Below are 24,526 nucleotides of genomic sequence, written 5' to 3'. Positions count from 1 at the left end.
CCGCTGGACAGAGAATGTTTTCAGGCCTATAGGCCGTGTCACTTGGGACCTGGGCCCAGAGGGCCGCCGCTCCCACCCGGCCCTCCTTTCCCATAGCCCTGCCTTCCTTAGCCAAGGCCCACCTGCCTCCCCAGCCAGTTCTGGCCTGCAAACCCCCCACCATTAATCCCCAGGGTGGCTGGGCCAGAGCAGAAGCTACAGGCCTCGCTGCTGGGCTGAGAGTGTGACTCCGAGGGCTCCCAGGGCCCATGCAGTCCCGCCGTGCCTCTGCCTAATTAACAACGATTAATGAGCCAGCCCCCCCACCCCACCCCGGGGAAGGGCGGCCGTCTGTCCTGGTTTCTGCGGCTGCCATCTGTGTCCTCATCCCACACAAAAAGCTGTGGTAACCTGATTTACCCACAGAGGGAGGAGGCGTCCGCAGAGGCAGGCAGTGGCCGGTGAGCGGGCAGGTCACCAGTGGGCGCCCCCAGGGCCCGCCCGTCCCCCAAGCTACCAACCCCGTCCTGGGGGACCTCGGCAATGCTGTGAGGAGGCCGGCTTACACCCCAGCTCTGGGAGGTGCAGACTCACGTCACCGCAGCTGACACTCCTGTGTGGGCCCCTAGTCTCTGCTCCCGGAACCCCCACCAGTGGGACAGGGACGTGCAGGCTCCCTTCCACAGCAAAAGAAAGCAACTCTGAGAGGTCTGAACCAAAGGTTCACCCCAGCCTGGAGGCCTGGTGCCATCGGCCCGCGGCCGGAAGCCCTACTCCCTGACCTGGTCCCCTGAAGAGCACCGTCCTCTCCGGGTCCCAGATGCCCACCTGCAAAGCCAGGGCCCAGTAGCCAGTCAGATCCTAGCCAGGCCTGCAGTGCTGGTGCCTCCCACTTACTCATTCCTTCCTTCCTCAGTCAGTCTGGAATTTCAGCCCCGGTCGGCAGTGAGGTGAGCACCAGGCTGGGGCTGGGGACTCGGCGCAGAGCGGGCCCCAGCCCTGGGAGGGGAGGGGCGGGGCCACCAGGGCAGTGGGGAGAGGGAGGCCTGGGGGGCTTGTGGGCAAAGGGTGGGAGAGGTCGGGAGGGCTCCAGGGAGGAAGTGACGCCTAGGCCAGGGAGCACCACTGGGGGTCGGGGGGCAGTGTAGGAGACATACAGGGTCTTGGAGCAGGAGAGGGAGGGGCAGGGGCTAGGCAGGTGCTGGTCAGTGAGGCCCAGAGCCCACTCCTGGGTGGACCCCAAGGTTCCAAGGACGTGGACAGGTCTTGACCTGTCCCCAGCCAGGTCCAGCCCTCTAGGACCGAACAGAGCTGTAGATACAGGCTGCAGGGTCCCATTCTGACCCTGAAGAAAGAGACTGCCCAGGCAGGCTGCCTGTGTGACAGTCGCATGATGGCCACCTGGCCTGTAGTGCCCCTAGGTCAGGGTGCTTGCTCTGTCCACCTCTGCACTTGCAGGTGTGACTGGAACAGACCCAGGACAGACCCCCTCCCCACTCAGGTCCTGCCGCAGGCCCACCCTGACTGCCATCACCTGCCACCCACTCTGAGGCCACCGGGTAGATGGGAGGGGAGGGGCCCTAGGAGGAGGAGGGGCCCTGAGAGGAGGAGGGGCTCTGGGAGGAGGAGGGGCTCTGGGAGGAGGAGGGGCTTTGGGAGGGGAGGGACCCTGGGAGGGGAGGGGCCCTAGGAGGGGAGGGGCCCTGGGAGGGGAGGGGCTCTGAGGAAGCTGAACTCCCTGGGGGGTAGGGGTGCTGAGGCCCAGGAAGGGGAGGAGGCTGAGGCAGCTGAGTGGGGTCAAGTGAGGCTGCAGCCCCAGGAATGCCCAGCTCACCCCACAAGTGGGTTTAGCCCCAAGTCTGTGCTCCTGGCACCTGGCACACCTGTGGCCCATCCTCCCACTGGGGGTGCTGATCATCCCACTAGTGGCCTGAGTGCTGCACAGGGTGTCAGCTTCGTGCCTTAGTTCCAAGCACAGGGCCTGGTACCCTGGGAAGAGACCCCACCTGGTGGGAAAGTAAGGGACCAGGGGCTGTGTGATCCATGTGTAGGAGGGAGTCAGAGTTGTAGATGGAACAAAGGTTGACAATGGCTGGTTTTAAGATGGGAAGAGAGTCCTGGACAGTCCAGGCAGCCCAACATAATCACAAGGGTCCTTCTAGGGAGGAGGGAGGCAAGGGGGTCAGAGGGTCAGAGTGGGGCAGCTGCCGGCCTGACAATGGGGGAGGGGCCCCAGCTGAGGGACTAGGTGCCTCTAGAAGCTGGAAGGGGCTAGAAATAGATTCTCCCAGGAGCCTCAGGAGGGTAACAGCCTGGACTGAGCCTGAGACCCACGTCAGACTCCAACCTTCAGGACTGTAAGATTGTAAGTTTGCATTTTTTAAGCCACTAAGATGTGGTCATTTGTTACAGTGACCACAGAAACTCATACACCCTCCTTCCTGGACCCAAGAGTCCCACCTGAGAGCAGAGTGTGTGTGTGTGTATGTGTGTGCACACACGCACATACACACAAACACATACACACATATACACACATACAGACATACACACATAAGACACACATACACACATGCACACATATACACATACACACACATACATATACACACACATATACACAGAGACAAATATACACACATATACATACACATACACACATACACACACATACACAGATACACACACACACAAGAAGACCAGGCCCAGCACCGCCGCAGTCACCACACGTTGGCCGTCAGCCTGAGGCTGGACAGTGAGTCCGTGTGGTTCCAGCTCCAGCGAGCAAAGACCGCGGGTGAGATGTCCGGCCACTGGTTCCACCAATGCAGCCCCTGCCCCCTCGGCCCAGGTGTTCCAGGCCCTGCTCCCGGCCCTCCTGGCCTTCGTGCTAGGAGCTTGGCCCTTACAGGAGGGGCCTGTCTGGGGACAGGGGTCACAGGGCCACCGTCACTGCACCCGTTCCTGTGCCTCCTGCCCTGTGGCCAAACCCTGCAGAGTCAGAGCTGGGGGCCCGGTCACTTCAGGTCAGGAGGACAAGCCCCACGCTGTCGGCAACATGGCCGCCTGGACAGACAGCTCAGGTCCCAGACTCGATGGGGGGGATGTCAAGGACGCCATGACAAGGGTGGCAGCTCGCACGGCCAGCCAGCATGCTGGGCCATCAGCCGGGCGACCCCGTGGAGGGAGAGTGCAGTGGCCTGCGCTGGGCGATGGCGGGTGGTACGACTGGGGTGAAGCGGGGAAACGGGCAGGAAAGGTGCCCTTCGCTGAGAGTGCCTGTTAAACTGCCAGGTCTTCCCCAGCAGCCCCCTCGGGTCTGGAGCAAAGTTCGGAGCTGCGAGCTGTGAGGAGGGGGGAGGTCACAGTGGGTCTCAGGGCCCAGGGTGTGTGGGGCACCTGCTCTCTTGTGGAGGGCGCCCTCTGCTGGCGGCAGTGGGCACTGCAGTGGCCGCAGGATCGGGCCCCCTCCTCACCTGGTGACCCCAGGGAGCAGGCTGGGGGCAGGTCTGGCTACCCTGCTCAGGCCCGCCTTCTTAGGCTGTCCCGGGGCCACCAACACTGCTAGAAACTCGCTCTCAGTGTCACAGGAGGGGTGGGACCACCTGGGCCTCTCCGGGAGAGGGCCTCTATGTGGGAGACCTGGTCAGCTGCTCTCTGGGGAATGTGCTGGGCGGCCCCTCCTTCCCTGCCCACCCCCACCCCAGCGCCGCCCGCATCAGGGCGCCGTTCCCAGGAAATGGGCTGGATTGGACCCTCCAGCCAGGCTGGCTCAGTGCAGTGGGTGGTGGGTGGGCCCTGGGTGAGGTTAGAGTGGCCACGCATTCCAGTGGATGGAGCTGCTCTTGGTGTGCCCCTGGGTGGGGTGGGGGAGTTTCAGCTCTTCTAATAATAGATGGGCCTGTGACCCTTGTCGGGAAGGCTCCCTCCGCTCGCAGGGCAACCTAATTGCAGGCGTCATATTTTTAGTTCACACTTGACGTCTGAATGTGACTCACCCTCCGGGACCCTGTCATCGGTGGCTCACTAGGCTCCAGTCCAGGGTGCAAATGACTACCTTCGGCCCAGCGGGCATTTCTGTCCACGTCAAGGCCTCTGCTGGACGCCTGGTGGGGAGGGAGGCTGGGGTGGGCGCTGCCGAGTTCTGCCCCCACCCCGCCTCCCCAGCTCACTGCGGGGGGGGCCCCGGGGAGGGGCTGGGAGCAGGCCTCCCTGAGGAGCTTCCTGGTGGTGCTGGGGAGGTGTCTCCCAGGGAGGGGCTGAGCGACCGGCCCCAGTCAAGCCCCGCCCCTGCTTGGAAGACCCGCCTTCAACTCAACCTCCAGCTCTCAGTCAGGCCCCACTTGCCCGCAGCCGCCTAGCCCTGCAGGCCCCAGTCCTCCCCTCACAGGAGCACAGGCCCTGATGTCCCGGCCCCATGTGGTGAGGGCGCAAGCACTCACTAGGGGAACATCTGTTTGGGGACCCCTCCCTGGCCCCTGGAGGCCGGATGTGGCCACCAGGTGAGTCAAGGGCCAAGAGACCACAGGCTGGGGGACTGGAGAGGCCACCCGCGTCCTCCCACCTCAGAGGGAAACTCACCAGTGGTTCACCTGCCTGGGAGGTCTGGGGGCCAGGCCGGCTGACTCCTCCCTGGGTCCCAGCCCGGCAGCTGTGGTCCTGTCCTCACGTGCACTCCAGCTAGTATCGGCTGGCCCACATACCCTCCTCCTTGGGGACTCAGTTTTAAGACTGCGGTCACAGTGGCTGGCCAGCCCAGGCCAATAGAGAGCTGACTCTGGTCGCCGGCGGGAGCAAGATCCCCTCCCCCACCACTCCTGGGCTTTTGCCCTGGGCTGGGATCAAGTTTGAAGGGTCAGCGCTTCGAGCAACCCAAGGCCCTGGGCGCCCAGGGCCTGGGTAGAATTTGGCGTGGCTGCACACTTTGCAATTCTTGGTTATGAAGGTGTGGCCAGCAGCTCTCCAAGACAGTTGTTTTAAGCTTCTTGGCAGTGGAAACTCTTCACCAGAATCTTGGGGATCCGAGGTCTAAGGCGACAGAGCAGGGCTGCCCTGGTTAAGGGGCGGAGGGCTGGGGAGGGGGCCCTGACCCTTGTGCTCCTGCCTGGGTTTTGGAGTCCCCCAGGCTGTGCTGTCTCCCCTGGGGGACCTCAAACATGCACGGGGTGTGTCCTAGGTGGCCGCCCTTGCCCCCATCACCCCGCCTGGGGGCCGGCTGTGGGGAGAGCGGCATTGGGGCCAGGGAAGGAGACTGATGGATGCAGGTCAGCCAGCTGCCCTGGGCCAGGAGTCAGCAACACAGCCTTATAAGATCACCTAACAGGGACCTTGCGTGTCAGCCTGGGCCCTGGACCCACGGAAGCTTCGTTTTAATGTGTGTGCAGCTGGGTGGGTGTGAGCGCAGGGCCTAGGGACACATCCGCACATCTCAAGAGCCAGATTGACCCTGGGTTCTTGGGGTCCATCCCGAGCTCCCACCGCCTTCCTCTAAAGACACAGGGGGAGACCAGGTCGGGGCCAGCATGGCCCCAGAGCCGCTGCCCAGCTTCCAGGGGGCCTGGCCTGGCTGGCACCTCTGTCACATGGGAACCAGGTTGTGCAGCCGGGGTCTCTGCCAGCAGCCGTTATAGTAGGGGCCTGGCCTGCCCAGGGTTAACTGGAATTCAGTACAGAGCCGGGCAGGAATCACACTGTATCGTCGGGTTACTGCAAAAGTGAACGTCACATTTGGTCTTTTCTGTGACGGGTCAGAAAAGTCATCAAGTCTGTAACATGAGACGTCATCCGCTCAGACACACAGGCACTGCTGACTGAATACTGAGGCTGGAGTTCCCAGTGTTCAGCCTCGCAGCGTAGACCCCCAAAACGCGCTTCAGTGGAAACCTATGCGTCGTGTAGAGGTCATCTGACCTGTCACTGTGAGCCCCCACAGGCCCCCCTCACCCAGCCACGCGGATGTCGGCCCCGCTGGGCCCCCCTCGCCCAGCCGCGCGGATGTCGGCCCCCCCGGGCCCCCCCTCGCCCAGCCACGCAGAAACCAGGTTCTCCTCCCTCGGTTCCAGGGTTAGTAACCTGTCAGTGTGTCCGCCCTCAGTTCTCTTGGAAGCTGCTCGTGACAGCTGCCGAGCTCTCCCTGGATTGATGAGTCAATGACACCGTTAACATGAGCCCGTTTTCTGTCTGAGTCACGATCGCACCTCTTCCTGAGACGTACCTTTTAACAGATGTGCTTGTTCGTCGGAATGACACACTACTTGCCGTGGTGTTTGTCAGCCACACAGTGTGGTACTTAAGGAACCAAATGTATTAAACGAACAAATGCAGTTTGAAATATTGGAAAGTACATACATTCATAAGTGGTTACAATTATTCAAAGACCCCGTGACAGTTTTTAGACTTAAAAACAGAATTAGACATGCACTATGGACCTCAGAAGGTCAGAAAGTCTAGATTTTAAGAGCAGCGGGGGCTCGGCCCCCCGCTGGCTCTCCCGCCCCCAGTCTCTGCTCCTGGGCCAGGAGTCCCTTGTCCCTGCTGGCCCACCCAGTCCTTGCCTGGGCCTCCTCCACCTGGAGGGCCTCAGCCCCAGAAAACCAGCCCCTTCCCTTGAAGCCAAACCCAGAGGTCAACCTGTGATGTGCTCCCTCCCCTGCCTTGATTTAGCAAATGTTTGCCAGGTTAGTGAACGCTGTCAGCTTTTAACCCTTCTTCTAGGGGGGAGCCCTGTGTCTGCAGGCCTGTTGTCTAAGCCCTGCCCGGCCCATTGCCCCTCCCCAACCCCGCCCGGCCCTGCGGCCACTCAGCGCGATTTAGCGCGGGATGCGGAGAAGCGTCAGCAGATGGCACCCCCACACCGCGGTGATGCTTCACGGCAGCATCAAAGGTGGGCCGCCAGGGGGCGTGCCCCCCCCCCCCCCCCCCCGCCAGCCGCCCTGCCCTGGGAAGTCCCTGCGGGGCTGGAGGCCGGGTCCCCTGTGAAAGAGCAGGGGCTCACGCGGCTTTAAGGTGGGTTGGGGGTCTGCTGTTTGCGGGCTGCACACAGCCTGGGTCTCCTGCACACTCAGGGCCCAGACGGGGAAACCAAGGCAGGGAGCAGTTGGTGGGTCCTTGGCCCAGGTTTGGCTGCCTGAAGTGGCCAGGCAAAGCCAGACAGCCCAGCCCTCCCCACCTGCCCGGAACCCCCGGGCCCGAGCCCCAGGTGGACCGTGAGCTCGGCACAGCTGCCTTGGGCGCCCAGTCCAAGGGGTGCTCAAATGCCGAGGCTCCTAGGTCGGGCCCGGCCCCAGCAAGGCTGGAGGCAACTCCACACGGATGGAGGGGTCAGGCCTCAGTCCTGGAGGCCCGGCCTGATGGGGCCTGGGGGCTGGTGCAGGTGAAGGAGGGGCCCTGGCCGCGGGCAGCGTGGACGCCTGAGGGCAGGGCACCCCGACCAGGCTGCATGCTTGCTGGTGGCTGTGTCTTCCGCAGCATGGCCAGAAAAGGCCCCAAGTCTCTCTGTGGCACTGTGGACCCCCAGAGACGGCAGGGCCAGGTTGCTGGTGCCCAGCGGGCGGCAGGGGCCCCAGAGCTAGGCTGGCCCGTCCCATGAGCCTCCCTCCGGGGCGGGAGCCCTGCCGGCACCTTCACCTGGGCTCTGATGGCGGCTCCCACCCGCCTCCCGGGGCCAGGCGGCTCTGGTGGCCACTCTGAGGACCGCCCTCTGCGTGCAGCTCGTGCCTGTGCCAGGAGGGCCTGGGCTCTGCAAGCCCTCCTGCCCACGGCCCTCACTGGGCTCAGTTTCTGCCAATGGCTGCAGCTCACCCTGCCCCTGCCACACAACAGTTCCCGGGGTCCCAGCGGCCCAGGCACACCTGGGGCGAGGCTGGCGGCCCATTCCTCCAAGGGACACCCCCTTCCTCTCCCAACATCCCCCCCGGCCAGTGAACCCCCAGCAACTTCCCCCATGGCACAGGCGCCACGCGGGGCCTGCCCTCCTCCGCCCCTCCCTCCCACACTGCCCTGAGCGCCCGCGGGCCCAGCCCTCCGCCGGGTGCCCGGCAGCTCCCCTCGGGCCGGTCTCCGGGAGGGCGTTCCTTCTGAGGCACTGTGAGCTTCTCTCCCTGCCCTGTCGGGCGGGGCTGGCGGGCCCGCCAGGCGGAGGTCGCCCACAGTGGGCGGTCACCGAGGGGGGCCTCTCCCAGGGGATGGCGTTTGGCTGGGGCCCCCACCCCTGCTGCTCCAGGACCAGTCCTGTCGGTGCCTCTTGGACCCCTGGCCCCCAGACTCCGCTCTTTGTTGAACTCGAGCGTCTCCCCTGGAAGCCAGGGCCTCCCAGGCCCCGTCTCTCCCAGGCTCCCGCAGTCTCGGCCTCCGTGGGGCGGAGCCCCGCTGCTCCTCCAGCAGGAGCCCAAACAGGGCTTTCTGGTCTTAACTCCCGCGTTCCCACACGCACGCACATGCATACTCCGTGCACACGCCCCCCGCGCACACACACACATGCACGTGCGCTCACTCACATCTGTCAACATGCCATCCTGTGGCTTCTGAGAAGTCCAGTCACAGAACTGGAGACCGTAAACGTGAAGAACAGACCTCTGTGCTGCCCCAGGACAGGGCGCTGGAATGGACCCCGTCGGAACTGGTGAGGGCAGAGGCCTGGGGGCTCTGGTGGGCAGGGGCCGCTGGGAGAGGGGAGGTGGGGCAGCGGCCTGTGTGGGGGCACCGCGGCCCTGAGACGGGGGGTTCCCAGGAAAGCTGGGGGTATCCTTGCTGTCAGCTCCCTGAAGGCACTCCCCTCATCCTCACTCACCGTGTAAAGGAGAGGAAACTGAGGCCCAGGGACGGAGGATGGCCACGCTCCCGCCCGGCCGGGGCTGGACCCTCCAGCGGCCCCTCCGTGGCTGTCTCCAAGGAGCCAGGTGCACATTCTTCCCCACAGAAAGGCTTACTCGCCTGCAGAGACAGCGCCGAGACCTCAGGTGGTGGTGGTGAGGTGACTGTCCTGGCCAGGGGCTGGTCCTCCCCCAGGTCCAGGCACAGCAGCCAATGGGCCAAAGTCAGGGCTCAGCGGGGCACATTCCTGCCCACCCAGCTCTGCCTCTTGGGACAGGAGGGCCCAGGCTGCTTCACAGCGGCTATCTGGGGAGAGGCCGAGGAGATGCAGGGAGAAGGGGGCTTGGGGAGGGGAGAGGAGCTGGCAGGGACTCCAGGTCTGGGGTGGTGTGAGGGCATGAACCCTCTCAGTGGCTCCCAGGGGACCCGTCCTGGCCCCCACTCTCCCTTCACCGAAGGCCTCCCTGGAAACCTCACATACCCACTTCGGACCCAAGGGAGGGCTGGGGGCTCCCCTCGCACCGCCCCTAACTTTCAGAACTTCCAGTGGTCCAGGGCCCATAGGGGAGGCTGAATGGGCCAGGAAAACTGGGCTGGGGTTTGGGGAGCAACTGGGTACAGGGAGAGGCCTACGGAAGTTGCTGGCTGAGCTCCCTGCCAGGCCCCAGCCAGGTCGTGAGCTGGGCGGCAGTCTCCTGCTCAAGGTCACAGCCTGCATGTGGACGCTGGGTGGACACTGGGGCTGCCATCTGGCCCACCCACTCAGGAGCTCCCCAGCAGAGGGGCCGCCTACTGCGAGGAGCCCAGCGCCGGGGTAGGACTTGCCTCCCCAACCCCCTGAGCACACCTGTGCGTGCCCCAGAATCCCGGGGCACCTGGGACATGCACTCACCTGCCTTGGGCACGTCGGCTGGGTCAGCATAGCTCCGAACGGGAACGTTTCAAAGATGGCTGATTATAGACAGCTTAAAGAGGGGGTCCACACGGCAGGATGCTGCCCCATACACGTGTCACACAGAGGCTGGGGCGGGGGACACCCACCATGCAGGCCATGCCCCCCTGGGGCTGCAGCCCAGCATCCCCACCCACGGTGCGGCCACCCCAACCCACCTGACCCCACCTGACCCCACCAGTCCTCACCTGTCCTCATGGAGGCCCAGGTGGGCCCCCCTTTCAGCCGCTGACTGGCCCTGCATGGAGACGGGCCTTCACTGTCACGAGGGTCACAGGCCTGTCGGAGCCTCCTGCAGGTTGGTCTGAGCACATGGGGGCTGGACTCTGGGGAGAGACGAGCCTCCCACGGCCTCCCCCTCCTCCCGCCCCCCCAACACGCTCCCGTCCCCATTTCTCCCCCAGATGGAGATGCCTTTTTGTGCTTTCACGCTTTCTACAACCAGCAGCTTTTACAATACTTTATTTCATTAAAAATTGTAATTTAGTTAAAACACAGAAAGCATAAGACAAGGCCCTGAGTTCCCAGGGGAGCTTTGGGCCCAGACAGCTGGGGGGGCCTCCCTGCTGGGCAGGGCTGGGGGGCTGGGGGACCTCGGAGGGAGGGGCGCCCCCGAGGAGGGCAGTTAGTGGTGCCTGTCCCAGCACAACACCGGGCTCCGGCTCCTGGGGGTGCTCTGCTGTGTGGGAAGCGGGGTGGGGTGGGGGACAGCCTTGTTACCCAGGTTGTGCCCCCGGTTTTCACTGGTTCTCCCAGCACAGAGCCATCGCTTAAGCTGCATTTTAATTAGGAATTTGACCGGTGATTTTTTTTCCTGCCTCTGCCAGAGTAGCCATTAGCCTTCTCCCAAAGACAAGGGGGCCCTTCCCGGGGACCCAGGACCCCAGACCTCCCCCGCCCTGCACTGCCCTCCCCTTCTCCAGGGTCTGAGGAGTCTCTGGGAGCCTGTCCTGCCCGGGGCCAATGGGGCTCAGCACAGAGCAGTCACTCTTAGTCCCTCGGGGCTGGAGGAGGCCTCCTCTGCCTCCTCGGGCAGCCCCGCCCAGCCCAGCCTCTCAGGCTCACGGCTCAGCCCCAGCTCCACGTTTCTGGACCCTAGGATCCACCTGATAGCACAGGCCAGCTGGGGTCAGGTGGCCCCATAGAACCGGCTTTTCCAGCCACCCTGCTAAGATGACCTCACCCAGGCCCTGGCCGCAGGGTGTGCTGGGTGTGTAGTCATGGCGGGGTGCGGGGGGGGCTGCGGGGGGGGCCCACAGGGAGGGGGCAGGGCCGCCAAGGAGAAGGAAGGTCAGGGGCGGGCTTCTCGTCTGAGGTCAGTGTTAGAACAGGAGGTGGGTCCTGGGATGGTCAGGACAGAGGAGGGGCAGGGGGGCGGGGGACACCCCAGACCTGGGCTCTGCTGGATCCCGAGCTCCCACACACTCACCATGACTCACACCCGCCTTCATGCTCACACTCACTACTTACCGCACACACCCCCACCTGTGCCAGGCCCACCTAGATCTGCCCAAGGCCTGAGGAGCCAGCCAGGTGGCCTCCACCCAGGAGCCCTGGGGGAGGCGGGTAGACCTCTGGGCCACTGGGTCACTCTGAGGGCCCGCCTGACAGCACCGCCCCTGAGAGACCGCCCAGGGCCACAGACCCTCCGGACCCTTCCCGCTGACTGCTGACCTGACTGCTGACCAGCAGGTTCAAAGCCGGAGGCAGGAAGACCTCCCAGGAAGTCCCAGCCCTGAGGGGTCCCCATCCATTTGACCCCCTCCCCCAGCAGCTCTTCTGGGCCCTCTGTCCTGACACGTGGCTGTGACCTGCAGTGACCACTGAGGGCCTAGTCAGGGTGGTCCTGGGCACCCAGCCTTGGCCCTCCCCCACCCCCCCGCCCCACCCCTCCCCCTCCCCCAGCTCCTCCAAGGCACTTCCTCTGGTCTCTCCCGCTGTGAGTCAGCAAGTCCGTCAGTCTGGGAGCCCTCCCACGGCCTCCTTGCTTCCTGAACACTCTGCACCTGAGGCTTCCTCAGCGTCTGATTAAGTGTGGGGCCCTGCCCACCCCCACCTCCGCCCCCGACCCAACCAGGCTTCTTCCTGGGGGCAGAGGGGCAGGATGGAGTGGCCCAGAGCTGGCCCTCGGGATCCCACCTTCTGCCCACCCTCGCTTTGCTGCCTGGGCTCCCGGACCGACTAGAACCTGGACCCTGTCCTCCTGACCAGAAAGTACCTTCCTGAGGCTCCACCCCCTGTGAGCCCACCAAGCTGGCAGCCGGAGGGGTCCAGAGCGGAGGGGATGGAGGCAGGAGGGGCTGGGAGCTGCTGGGCAGTGTTGGGCCTTGTGTCCATGGACCGCCAGCCTGCAGGGGGCAGCGCGGCCGGCTTGGTGCTGTGGTGTCTCGGCTGTCTGTCCCCTCAAGGCCGGCCTTGCCCAGGAGGGACCACCCATCACAGCAGCTCACCAACTAGGGACCTCAGCCTCGGGCCTCTCCAGGGAAACTGCTGGACCTCCTGCCACACAGCCCCTCACTGTGGGCTCAGCCCCGACCCCGCTCACAGCCAGCCTCTGTCAGCAGGACTGATGCACAGCAGAGAACCCCTGACACAAACTGAAAGCAGGGCACCCGCCTCCGCCTGGGGCCCCTGGAGCCAGGATTCTTTCCCTATGTCCCCCGGGCCCGCCCACTGCTTCTGGGATTCTGGGGGGCCTTGGGCACGTCTCTGTGGGAACAGACTCCAAACCTCAGCCACTTTATCACTCGGAGGAGACCCGCTACGGCCAGTTCTGAACCTTCCCTTTCATACCGAAGTCTCCTTCTCGCCTGCTGGGCCTCCCTTTAAACACTGGGCAGGGTCTTCTGTGCTGTGCCACAGATGACACTGGGGAGGGGCCACAACTGATAATGGGGAGGGGCCGCCGATGACACTGGGGAGGGCCTGGTGTTCTGGGAGAGGAAGTGGGGGATGGAGAATTCCAGGCAGTGGGGAGCCAAGCACAAAGGAGGGAGCAGTTAATTCTTCAAAAGAACGGAGGGCTGAGGCACGGAGGCGGGAGACAGAGGGGCAGGGGTGGGGGCGGCCCTGCAGCAGCAGGACAGGACGGAAGGGCCCGACGTGGCCAGCCCCTCCTGGAGCTCAGGGAGGGTAACCAGCCTTCATCATTCAGCTCAGAATCAGGAACCCCCAGACTCCGAGACACCCACACTTGCCCAGCTGAGCTTGGCAACAGCTCATAAATATTCATTTAAAAATCAAAGTCCCGTGAGAGCGCTAACTCATTGCTGATCCTTGCGAATGATTTTTGCATTAGCACAAAACAACAGCGCCACCCCCCACCAGGGCCTGAGGGAGGTCCCCTCTCCTGCCCACCCAGGGGCACAAGTGGGCCTGGGAGAGTGCTGCTGCAAAGGGGCCCTCCGGCCCCACCTGGCTCAGGCTCCCAGAGCCACCTCTGACACCCCCGCGCATTTTATTCCTTTTTTTTCTGATTTTTCCGGTGTCCTTCCATACTTTCGAAGCATTTTATTATGGACGTATCCAACCACACACAGGGCCATCACGTCCACTCCCCCACCCCATTTTCTGGTGCCAGGTCACTTGTTTTGTAAACACATCCTTCAGTGTCTCTAAAAGACCCTGAGTTCCCCACTTTTTGCTCTCTTTTCCTCTCCTCTTTTACCAGCCCCTCCTGCTGTTGGTAAGGGAGACATCTGGAAAGCAGATAAAACTCAACCTTTGGGGGCTGGTTCAGCACGTGGCTGGAACACACTCTGTAACATGTCCCAAGAGCTCGCTCTGGTTAAAAACACACGCCCACCTGTACACACGGGCGTGCACCGGCACCTCCAGACGTTTCTGAGAAGATGAGTCCAGGTTAACGGAATTGCCTCAGGGCGTGTGACAGCCTGGAAGTGGTTTAGGACGTGATGTTTGACTCAATGTTTTGTGAGTTTTCTTCAAAAGTCGTAGATTTGTTCTGTAATAATATGAAAACGAACTTAGAATATATGGACCCAGACGAGCATGCCCACTCTCACCACCTTTATTCAAAACGGTATTGGAAATTCCAGTCGGAGACATTAGGCAAGAACAAGAAGTAAAACGGATCCAGATTAGAAAAAAAAAGAAGTAAACTGTCCCTATTTGCAGATGACATGAAACTCTACAGATTCCATCAAACAGTCATCAGAACAGGCAAACTCGGTGCAGTTGCAGGAAACAAAATCAATGCACAGCAGTCTGCTGCCTTCTGCACACTAGCAACTATCAGAGAGAGAAACAAAGAGAACAGGCCTACTTACAGCGGCACCAGAAAGAATAAAATATCTAGGAATAAGTTTAACCAACGAGGTGAGAGACATTGATACTGACAACTACAAAACATTAGTGAAAGAAATTGAAGCAGACACAAATAAATAGAAAGATATTCCGTGCTCATGGATTGGAAGAATCAATATTGCTGAAATGCCCACCCGACCCAAAGCAAGCCACAGGTTCAGGGCAGTCCCCGCCAAAATTCCAATGGCATTTTTCACAGAAGTAGGACAAATAACCCTAAGACTGTATGGAACCACCAAAAACCCAAATAGCAAAAGGAACCTTGAGGAAAAAGAGAACAAAGCCGGAGGCATCATCGCATCTCCTGACTTCAGTCTGTATTAACGTAGTGCCATGATGTGGCGTGGCTACAGGAATCAAAATGGTGTGGTGCTAGCACAAAGCCAGACACACAGATCCAGGGATGAGAAGGGAGCCCAGAAATAAGCCCACACACATACGGTCTACTAATGCACGATGAAGGAGCCAAGAACGCAGTGGGGAAGGGACGGTCTCTTCAATAAACAGTGTTGGGAAAACTGGACTGCCATGTGCCAAAGACTGAGACCAGACCCTGTCTTACAGCACACACGAAAACTAACTCAAAATGGATTAAAGACCCGAATGTAAGGCCCGAAGCCATAGATCTCCTGGAAGAAAACTTAGGCAGTATAGTTCCTGCCATCGGTTTTGGTGATGATTTTTTGGATCTGAGACCAAATGCAAAGGCAACAAAAGTGAGAATAAATAAATGGGCCTACATCAAACTAAGAAGCTGCTGCACAGCAAAGGAAACCGTGAACAAAACGGACAGGCAGCTACTGAAGGAGAGAAAACTTTTGCAAATCATGTATCTGGTAAGTGGTTAATACCCAAAATGCGTGAAGAACTCAAATACAATTCAAAAGCAAAAAAAACCAGTTGATTAAAAAGTGGGCAGAAGATCTAAACAGACATTTCTCCAAAGACGACATCCAGATGGCCAACAGGCACATACGAGCCTCACTAATCATCAGGGAAATGCAAATCAAAACCACAACAACAGATCACCTCACACCTGCCAGAGTGGCTATTAGCCAAACAAACAAGAAATAACAAGTGTTGGCGAGGATGCGGAGAAAAGGGAAGCCAACCATTGGGCACTGTTGGTGGGGGTGTAAACTGGTGCAGCCACTATGGGGAGTAGTATGGAGGTTCCTCAAAAAATTGAAAATAGACTTACCATATGATCCAGCAACACCACTCCTGGGTATTTATCCAAAGCAAACAAAAACACTTCGCTCAAAAAGATACATGCACCCCCGGGTTCAGAGCAGCACTATTTACGACAGCCAAGACATGGAAGCAATCTTGGTGTCCATGGAGGGATGACTGGAGAAAGAAGCTGTGGTATATTTATACAATGGAATATTACTCAGCCATAAAAAAGAATGAAACAATGCCATTTGCAGCAACATGGATAGACCTGGAGATTGTCATTCTAAGTGAAGTGAGCCATAAAGAGAAAGACAAGTACCATATGACATCACTCATATGTGGAATCTTAAAAAAAAAAAAAAAAAGAAAGAAAGGAAAAGGAAGGAAAAAGAAGATACTAATGAACTTATCTACAAAACAGAAACAGACTCACAGACATAGAAAACAAACATATGGTTACCAGGGGGGAAAGGGGGTGGGAAGGAATAAATTGGAAATTCAATATTTGTAAATATTAACTACTATATATAAAATAGATAAACAAGTTTCTTCTGAACAGCACAGGGAACTTTATTCAATATATTGTAGTAACTTATAATGAGAAAGAATATGAAAAGGAATATATGTATGTGTACGTATGACTGAAACATGAGGCTGTGTACCAGAAATGGACACAGTGTAACTGACTGTACTTCAGAAGACGAGAACTGTACTTCCTTTTCTGACTGAGAAAATAATCACACACACGAAAAATCACAAAAGCAACACCAGTATCGATGCAGAGGAACTGTTCTGAGCCTTCCTTGTGTATTAATTCATGTTAACCTAAAATTAAATGTCCTAAAAAAAAAAAGAAAAAGAAGCTTTAAAAATACAGGATCAAGAGAACTAGAGGTTTTCGCCAGTTTCGTTTTTAACTGTTTCTGCCTCCAAGTTTTGCAATAGTTTCATGATCTTAATTGCTCACGTTTCCCAGAGTTCACGCGTGTGGTATGTGCTGTGCACATTGTTGTGCACAGCATTGTTGGACACTTACCTGCTTCACCTTTTCGCGCAGTAAGCCCCAAGAGCCGTGGGGACCACCTGACACACACTGGGCTGGCTAGAACTGAAAAGACAGGGGTAGTGGGTGCTAGCAGAGGTGCGGTCCTCGGAACCCTCCCCACGGCTGCTGGGAGTGCAAGATGGTGCCGCCACTTTGGAGCAGAGCCTGGCAGAGTCAGCCTGTGACCCTGTGAGTCCACTCCTGGGTACATGCCCGAGAGGAGGGAAACCTACGGAAACGTGTCAGTTTCTGGTGTTCCGTATCAGGCGTCAGTTGTGCACACACACGTAGATTCATCTTTGTGTTCTTTGTCTTCATAGGTTACTATAAGGTACTGAATATAGCGCCTTGTGCTATACAGAAGAATTTTGTCTTCTTATCTGCTTTATATATAGTAGTAGTTAGTATCTGCAATCTCGCACTCCCAATTTATCCCTTCCCACCGTGGTTTTTTTACTACGTCTCACACTGAAATTGAGCACAAATGATCAGGGCTGGGTTAGTCACAGGAGCCAAAGGGTGGAAAACCAGTTACAGGCCCACCAGTGGGTGAAGATAAACAAAACGCGGCCCGTCCGCACAGTGGGTCTTACTCAGCCATCAGAGGAATGGATTGCGCTACACGCTGCTGCACAGGTGAACCTTGAAAACGTTACGCCGAGTGAATGAAGCCAGATGCAGAAGTCCACAAATTACACGATTCCATTCACAGGAAAAGTCCAGAAAAAGTGAATCTATAGAGACAGAAAGCAGATTAGCAGCTGCTGGGCACTTGGGCTGGGGGAGGGAGGGGACACAGTCAGGGACACGGAGTCCCTGCTTGACGTGACGACCCTGCTCCGGCGTGGACTGCGGTGACGGTTGCAGTGGCTTTACCACCAAGCTGTACGCTTCAGATGGGTGAACTGCACGGTGTGTGACTTACAGCACAACTAAGCCCACTCGTAAGAGTTAAAAATAAGACTACGGCATCCCCAGGATTCTGAGAACAGGACGGAGGCCTTGAAGGTACATGAAGCTCACCTTGCTGTGCCCAGAGCCCCCGCTGCGGGGCGGCTTCCTGCCGCTGACCCGCATCTCCGTCCCAGCAGCCCAGTCCACACAGGTCTCCACCTCAGGGCCCTCCCCGTTCTGGCTCCGCCCTGCTCCTGGGGGCCTCACTGCTGCTGGTTTGGGGGGCTTAGTACAAAAGGTCTCGCTGACACAGTTTAGAAAATCAACTCCTGGCCTGAGCATCGCCAAGGGTCAGGCCTGAGGTGCCTGGGCCCCTGGGCCAGCTCACAGGCAGCCCACGTGGCCCCCGGGCCCTACCCTCATCCCTGCCTTGTCTCCATGCTGTCCCCACGCTGCAGTCCAGGGCCTCCCTGTTCCTCCTCAGACTTGGCCTCCACCAAGGACGAGACAGCAGCTTCCAGGAAACAAGATAATCAAGCAGGTAGAGGTGAGCCTCAGAGGAGGGTCCCCATGCACGCGGATGCGCACGGCCCCGCCCGCCAGGGGCCGTGGCCTGGCTGGTTTGGCGGAGACTGCCGGGTCCGAGGTCCCAGTCCCTCTCCCACAGGCACGTCCCCCCAAAGACCCTGGCACCCCGACTTTGCCAGTGTTGCTTCCTGGGAAGCACACACTCAGGCGCACACCGTGCAGGCGGCGCGCACCCCTCCCAGCGCGGGGAATGGGGGCCGTCAGGGTCAAGTGCTACCACCATCCCGAGCAGCGAGCAGCGTCTGGCAGAGCCCCGCCCGCAGGGCCCCTCCCCACCCAGCTGCGGCCGGACCTGCGCGCGCAGCCCACACCTGAGGAGAAGCCAAGGGTCCAGCCGCAGGCGGCCTGGTAAACAGCTCGCAAGGCCCCGCAGTGGGGTTCAGTGTCGCCCAGGGCCTGGAGGCACACGTCTCCGTGCAGATGTAGGAGCGGGTGTGAGGTGGTGGGTGGTGGGGACGGCGGGCACCCCTAGCGGCTCGGCCAGCCCAGCCCCCAAGCCTCCAGGTCGTCCGTCCTCCGCAGCAGGACGGGGGCTCAGAGGCCTGGTCCTGGCCAAAGCCTGTGGCAGCAGTGGGCACGTGCCACCCTCAGTGTTGCAAAAAGGCAAGGAAAGGCCGTGGTTTTAATCCCAACACTGCACATCCACCATTTATTTAAAATTTTGTGTCAAATTTCCCCTTAAAATATTTCCTTCCAGACCGTCTCCAAACCATCTGTTTTTTTGAAAAGGGCTGCATGGTTTTTCACGCCAAGAACCTTAAAGGTGTCCTCAGGTGTGGATCCACTAACGCCCTCAGGAGACCCTCCAGGGAGCGGGGCCTCTTCAGACAAAGGCAGACGTGCCTGTCAGGGGTGGTTCGCAGCCACAAGAGCACGGAGATGAATGGCACAGCCGAACTCAGGCGCAGGGAGTTCATTACACGAGCCCTCCACAGGCCGTTCAAACCCTGTTGTTTCTGAACAAATTTTAATGCATGAAAAATGTGAACGAAATGATGCTGTGCACAGAATTCCCTCAGCGGCTCTGGGTGGGTGTGTCTGTGGGTGTGTCTGTACCTCTGTGTGCACACGTGTGCATGTGTATCCGTGTGTGTGTGCATGTGTGTGTCTAGGAGTGCACACACATGCACATCCCTCTTAAAGAAAGACACCAAAGAGGCAGCTGTGATCATCTCTGTTGGGTGTGATTATGGGTAATTTTAATTTTGTTCTCTAACATTTTTTCCACATTTTCTTAATAATGTAGGATGAATGGCTGTAATTTTTATAGTCAGAGCAGAGCAAGGAAGGGGTGTGAAAACCCAGCCGGCGGGCCAGGTCTGAGCAGGGCTGGGCACCTGCATCTCCAGGAACGGACGCTGTTGTTTGCCTGCACTTGTGACCCACGGCCCCAGCCTCAGAAAAGAGGCAGCTGATGAGGGACGCCCCCTCCTCCGGCCCCCTGAACCTGGGAGGATGGGACGCTGATGGGGCCCCAGGCTCTGAACGCCGAGGCCACATGCCTGCTTCCAGGGTGGGCCCAAGGGGTCAGGAGGCTGATCGGGGTCATGCTCTGCCGCTCTCTGTACTCGGTGAGCCCAGGACTAGGAAACGACCGGGGTGGGTTACAGTCGGAACTGAGCGGGCCACCCAGAGGTACATGGAAAGGCGTCCCTGCCGGGTCCTGGCGGCTGGAGTCGGTGGAGTCTTCCCGGCCCGGCTGACTGTCCTTGGGTGCAGCAGCGGGCTGTGACGCGGCCGCTGGGCAGGCGGGGTCTCCCCTCGTCTGTCCTGTTGGCAGAGGCTTGGTGGTCACTGTGTGTGACTGTGTCGGTGGCTTCTAAAAGGTCCCAGCTGCACCCTCAGTCCAGCCCCCGCCTGCAGCACGGCCCCTTGTGCTGAGAAGACCCTCGGGGGGACGGGTTCTAGCCCCTCTACAGAGAGGCCTCAGTGCTGGGAGTCCCTTCCTGGGAGACGGGCCAGAGCAGGGGGCCTGGGGGCAGTGCAGTGTGGACCAGGCCAGCTGGACCCTCACGTGGCATAGGGGCTGCCCTGTGCCCACCTGAGCCTCCCACCTAGGGTGGGCGGGGCTAGCAAATTAAAAAATCAAAGTTAAAGCAAAGTAAAATTTGAATTTCTGATCAACAATGAATAATTGTAGTATAAGCCTGTTTCATTCATCGTTTATCTGAAATTCAAGTCTAACTGAGTAGCCTGTTAATTGCCCCCATGCCCCTCTGCCTGCCCTTGGTCCCCACCCAGCACTGGGGCTGGCAGTCTCTTGACCCCAAGCTGCAGCTCCTGTGAACCAGATCCAGGATGGAGGACCAGCGGGCCCAGGGAGGTGGCAGCCCCGAGGGGTGGGCTGGGGTGTCTGTGGGCTCTGCCCCTTCTCACAGCAGAATCCCCCACCTCTAGCATCACTGCTGGGCCACCTGCTGGTCAGGATTCTCCAGAGAAACAGAACCGCTGGGACGTGTGTGCGTGGAGTCGGGGGGAGTAGGGGAGAGGGAGGAAGACATTTATTTTAAGGACTTGGCTCACACTTTGTGGGGGCTCGGCAAGTCTGAAGTCTGCAGGGCAGGCCGGCGGTCGGCAGACCCAGGGAAGAGTTTATGTGTGAAGGCAGAATCCCTTCGTCCTTGGGGAATTTCAGATTTTTTCTCCTACATCCTGCAACTGATTGGATGAGGCCCACCACAGGTTGGAGGGTGTGAAATAACAGGAAAAAATGTATACCAGCCTCTACCCCCAGTCCCTGACACAGCGCTCCTCAATCCCTTGGAACTTCCTGGGTGACAGGAGTGTCTTTTGTTCTAATGAGGTGACTCCGGGTGGGCTCCTGGGTGGGGTTGGTCACCAGAAAGACCGAGTTGTGATTAGGACCTGAAACTTTCAGCCTCACCCCAGCATGCTCTGGGAAGGCGAGAGGGGCTGGAGACTGACTTAGGGGCGAGTCATGCCTACGTGATGAAGCCGCCGTAAAAGTCTCTAAAGGTCAGGCTCTAGAGAGGCTGCAGGTTGGTGAGCACATCCACGTACTGGGAAGGTGACGCACCCCAGCTCCCCAGGGACAGGAGCTCCTGCACGCGGGACCCCCGGACCTCACCCTGTGTGCCGCATCTGGCTGTTCATCTGTGTCCTTTTCCATATAACACAGGGTCGATGGAGGTGAGCGCTTCCCTGAGCTCTGGCAGCTCTTCCAGCCGATGGCTTAGGGGTCCCCCGATGTGCAGCCAAGTCAGGCAGAAGCTGCAGGTGACTGGCGTCCGGAGTAGGGGCAGTCTCGTAGGCCCGAGCCCTCACCCTGTGGGGTCGGAGTTGGTGTCAGAGTTAAATTGCACCGTAGGACACCCAGCTGCTGTCGGAGGATTGCTGGGGGAGGAGGGGGGCCGCACGTCTGCTGTCAGAAGTGCTCTGTGTGTGAGGAGAGGAGAGATGGGAAGGGTGCATTTCCGTGTGGGGGCATTCCTCTTCCTCAAAGTCTGCTGACTGCCGAAGTTACGTCTCATCTGAAACACCTTCACAGCAACATCTGGACCCACGTTTGACTGAAAAGCCCAGCTGACACGTGAAGTTCACCGTCACAGCAACTGGGCCCTTCCCTACTCCAGCGCCCCAACTGCACGCAACCGGGGCCTGCGTCTGAGCGGGCAAGGACCTGGGCCTCCTCCCAGCTTGCTCACAGAACCCACACTGGAACGCCAAGCAAGCCAGGACTGGGCCCTCCACCCCCCGCCCTGCCCCTGGGCACTGCCCAGCACCCTGACCCTGGAGGGGACCCCTCCGCTCTCCTGGCCTCTCTGGCACCGGAGTTGCGGGGCCTGAACGCCCCCAGCTTGCTGGCGCTGCTGCGCCCGGCCCGGTGTCCAAGGTGGCTGGGTTAGCTCGAACACATCCCGGTCTCCCCCATCAAAGCCAGGGTGGTGCTGTCACTTCGGAGCCCAAGAGGACTCCGTGCTAAATTAGACTCAAGAACAATTACATAACGGAACCACTTCCCTCTCCCCCAGCCGGTCGATGCTCACGTTGGACGAGGGCTGACAGTCTCCCTTCCTGCAGAAAGGCTCGCCGCGGGAGAACTGATTTCCGCTGCTGCTGCTGGGGGTTAGGTTCCTGCGCCTGGGGCTCGGGTGGGCGGGGCCGGCGGCCAGGGTGGGGGCGCCGCCGCCCTCCGGCGCTCTGGCACTGCGCCCAGGGCCCGGCCGTGCCCCCCGGATGGAGGCTCTGGGAGGGACGGAGGCCTCAGTGATCATTCATCCCTGTCGGCTGTGCACTGACATCCTGTTTGTCCTTCATCAACATTAGCTCAAGGGGGGAAGCGTGCCTGTTTAAAACGTTAACTGTAAATCCTGCATATTTAATTCTTTCATTTGCCTCTAAGGTAGACAGATTCCAATTAGCAAAGAGGAAAATCTATCTATTGGGACCAGTGTGCAGCTCCCTCAGGGATGGACCACGCCATGGGGAGCAGAGTGGTGGGGGAGAGGTGGTCGTGGGTGGGGGGAGCCCACCCAACAGAGGCAGGCAGCCTAGTGGGAAGAGGGGCTGCCTGAGCGACCTGTCACAGGGTGCCTCTTCTTTGCCAGCCCCTCCCCGTCACGCTCCACCTCGCAGCCCCCTTCTCCCCGGGAGCTGGGCACAGGGAGGTGGCCACCTCCCTGCTCTACAAAGGGCCTCCCTGGGGCCCCCGTCTCTGCGCTCACAGCACAGTGGGCCCCTCAGAGCGCCCCAGCCTGGCCTCAGGGCGCTGCTCCCTGTCCCTGGGGGTCAGGGCCCACTGGGGGCCTCTGTGGGCTGGGGCCGGGCCTGTGCACCCCCAGGCCTGGCCCCTGCTCTGTGTCCATCCACGCGCCTGCAGGACAGGCGCCTGGCCGGGCTGCTCCTCACGGAGCCCGGCCAGGGAGGGGAGAGCAGACGCCTCAGTCACAGAGTGGCCCCAAGCCCCCACGTGCTTGCGGGGCTTCAGCAACCTCTGGGGCCCAGCCCCGCCCCTCCCCCCGACACACACCCGGGCCAACTTCAGGGCAAACGTGGGGCACTGGGATCATCTGCTTTCTGGACAGCTCCACTCCTGGGCTGGGGGTGAGCCGCCCTCACCTGCCCTATTCAGCCTGTGCCCCCTTCACCTGCCAGTAGCAGCCTGACAGCCTGTCCCTACACTATTATCCCCCAAGGAGCCCCCCAAGGTTCTAAATAGCCCACAGTGCAGACCTGCCTGGGACAGTCCCCAGTCCCCTAGCCCCCAGATCCACAGTCCCCCAGCCCCCCAGTCCTCCAGGTCCCCAGCCCCCTGAGTCCCCCAGGCCCCAGATCCCCAGCCACCAGTCCTCCAGTCCCCCAGATCCCCAGGCCCCCAGTCCTCCAGTCCTCCAGTCCCCCAGCCCCCCAGTCCCCCAACCCCCAGGTCTCTAGCCCCCCAGGTTCTCAGTCCCCAGCCCCCCAAGCCTCCAATAACCCAGCCCCCAGATCCTCAGGTCCCTAGGATCCTAGTCCCCAGCCCCCTCAGCCCCCTATATCCACAGTCCCCCCAGCCCCTCAGATCCTCAGGTCCCCAGCCCCCCAGGCCCAGACTGGCACATCTCTGGGGCCTGCACCAGGCCCCGTATTTCCGAGTGCCTCTCCTCGGCTCACCTCCATGGCTCTGCTGTGTCCTCCACTAGCACCCCTGCACATACTTCCTTCTACAGGACCCCATGTCTGGGCAGGACCAAGAGGACCACGCTCTGCACCAGGCTGTGCAAACTATCCAGAAAGTCTCACTCTAGCCTCCCAAGCCAACTCCTACTCTTGCTTCAGAGTCAGCCTGGAGATGGCCTCCTCCAGGAAGCCCCTCTGATTCCCCCTGGGTGGCTGGTTCCTTCTTCGTGGCACACTTCCCCTCACAGGTCATGGGGGCAAAGCAACGCGTCTGTGGTGCAGCATCCGTCAGGCCGAGAACTGAAGCTGAGAGCGCAGGAGGCACAGATGCTTGGGGTCTACTTTGGTCCTCTGGAGCCTGGAGCCCCACAGGGGCTGGAGGAACAATGAACAAACGAAGGAGTGAATGAACACGGTGCAGGCTCTGAGGGTGCCTGGAGCATCCAGGTTTCCTGGCAAGGTGAGACTGTGCCCTGCCTTGGGCCACACAGTCCCCCAGGGAGGGACAACGGGCTCCCCACAAGGAGGTAGGCAGGCTGGGCGGGTCACTGAGCCTCTGTGGATGGTCCTGCGGCTGGAAAGGGCCACCGGGGACAGCTGTGCCCCAGCTGGCAGGCCCTGAGGATGACTGTCCTTGGTGCCACCCAGGAACCGGCCCCCACCCTGGCCCTGCCCCTCCTGGGCCCCCCACCCCAGGGCCTGCACCTAGGCAGAAACAGGGGCCACCAAAGTCCCTGGGTCTCCCAGCCAGTCCCCATCCACCCACAGACACAAAGCAGGGTGCCCCACCTCTGAAGCAGGCCTGCGGTCCCCAGGGGACAATCACAACTGTCCTTCCTCCTCTCTGGCTCCCAGGCTCCAGGACCTTCTGCACTGTGTGTGGCCCAGAAATTTACATGCAGGTGGAGGGGGTCCCCAGGAGCCTGGCATGAGCACACCCTGGTCCCCACTGTGTTCTGAGGCCCCCATGACCTGCACCCCTATGCTGCCCACAACTCAGCCTTTGACCCCCAACGGTGGCCCAGAGCACATGGAGTCTTAAGGTCTGCAGGAGCCAAGAGCCTGAGAGACGTCCAGCCACACACAACCAGGGCCCACGGGCACGTGAGTGGAGGACAAGTGGGAGGCTGGGCAGG

The 24,526-nt window shown here is 60.1% G+C and overlaps 1 long non-coding RNA gene across 1 annotated transcript; it reads right to left on the bottom strand.

Moving 5' to 3' along the window:
• Positions 1 to 18,936: 18,936 nt before the first annotated feature.
• Positions 18,937 to 21,882, bottom strand: LOC105104598 (uncharacterized). Its single transcript, XR_010382027.1, has 3 exons — positions 21,779 to 21,882; positions 20,860 to 21,057; positions 18,937 to 19,541 (listed from the first exon to the last, which is right to left on the bottom strand). It is a non-coding gene; the product is annotated as an uncharacterized LOC105104598 (long non-coding RNA).
• Positions 21,883 to 24,526: the final 2,644 nt, after the last annotated feature.

Source organism: Camelus dromedarius, chromosome 8 (assembly GCF_036321535.1).
Source record: "Camelus dromedarius isolate mCamDro1 chromosome 8, mCamDro1.pat, whole genome shotgun sequence".
Lineage (NCBI taxonomy): Eukaryota > Metazoa > Chordata > Mammalia > Artiodactyla > Camelidae > Camelus > Camelus dromedarius.
Note: the sequence above shows the minus strand (reverse complement) of the source record. Positions and strands in the feature narration are given on the sequence as shown.